The sequence below is a fragment of the Microtus ochrogaster genome, unplaced genomic scaffold (genome assembly GCF_000317375.1).
Source record: "Microtus ochrogaster isolate Prairie Vole_2 unplaced genomic scaffold, MicOch1.0 UNK3, whole genome shotgun sequence".
Classification (NCBI taxonomy): domain Eukaryota; kingdom Metazoa; phylum Chordata; class Mammalia; order Rodentia; family Cricetidae; genus Microtus; species Microtus ochrogaster.
In genome coordinates this window covers 17,511,998-17,513,222 of record NW_004949101.1, presented here as the reverse complement: position 1 = coordinate 17,513,222, position 1,225 = coordinate 17,511,998, and the positions used below count along the sequence as shown (strand labels likewise).

At 44.9% G+C, this 1,225-nt stretch overlaps 1 pseudogene; it reads left to right on the top strand.

Moving 5' to 3' along the window:
- The window catches only part of LOC101988769, a 10,460-nt pseudogene that overhangs the window by 796 nt on the left and 8,439 nt on the right, over nt 1-1,225 (top strand).

The following is a 1,225-nucleotide window of genomic DNA, read 5'->3' as shown; positions in this document are numbered from 1 at the left end:
GTTCTTGTGGGGAAGACAGAGAGGAACCCTGGGAGCTAGGTAACACTCTAGACAAGCCGCGTTCTTGTGGGAAGAGTTGGGAAAGACAGAGAAGAATGCATTAGAGACCGGCCTGCAGCAGTGACAGCTGGACATGGCTTTCTGGGGAGGTGGTGTGCCCTTGAAAACACAAGCAGATAACCATACAAGATACAATAGACTTGTATTTCTATTTGTAGAGCATTTTGAATAATGTTCATGGCTTGAACTGCTAATTTACAGGAGTGAGGTTCCAGGACCATTTTTGAGCATGAGTCTGATACTGAAGGAGCTAATAGAAATTTAACTTCACTTGTATGTTTAATTTTCTAATCTTTTCAGAATTAAAAAATTTCTTCTCCCATATTTATAACATTTTTAGTATCTGTGAAGATTTTTTTAATTAAAGTTACATATGAGTTGATTGGAGTTTGATAGTAGGCTTTTTCTCTTGTCTGGAAGTTACTGCTGGGCCTCTTGTTCTTCTGACATGCTCACCCTTGGCCCTCAGAGCTGAGGTTTAGAGAAGCACTGTCCGTCGGTGCTGTGTGCCCATCTTTGGAGGTTAGGCTGAAAGACTTGTCTCTGAGCTACTCTGGAGTGTACCTTGTCTAGTTTCTCTGGCGTGTGTCTTCAGTGGAGTTCCATGCAGCAGATGGTCCGAGAGAAAGACACCCGCTTTGAAACCCAGGTCCGCCTCCATGAAGATGAGCCGCTTCCGTTAGTAACCCAGGCAGATGTGGAGACAAAGATGCAGCAGGTGTGTTGCTCACACTCCGTGGAATGACTCTCGTTTTGGGTAACATTTAATCCAGACCTCACAGCCACTTTCCAAGCCCTGCCCTTCCCTGCTGCGCTCCACACATCCCCCATGTAGTCCTTAGCTTCTTATTGGCATCCTGTCTTTCATTGCACATCATTTTCTGTCTTGTCCATACTTTCCCTTTCTCCTTATCTCATCAGGTCGGAACTTCTTGGGGACTTATGCGGGAGTCAGCAATGGGCTGGTTTCCTTTTCATTTGCGGATTTACTGCAACCATTCATGCTCTAACCCTGATCCAAAACTTCAAATATTTATTTATTAATGTATACAATATTCTGTCTGTGTGCATGTCTGCAGGCCAGAAGAGGGCACCAGACCTCTTTACAGATGGTTGTGAGCCACCATGTGGTTGCCGGGAATTGAACTCAGGACCTCTGGAAGAG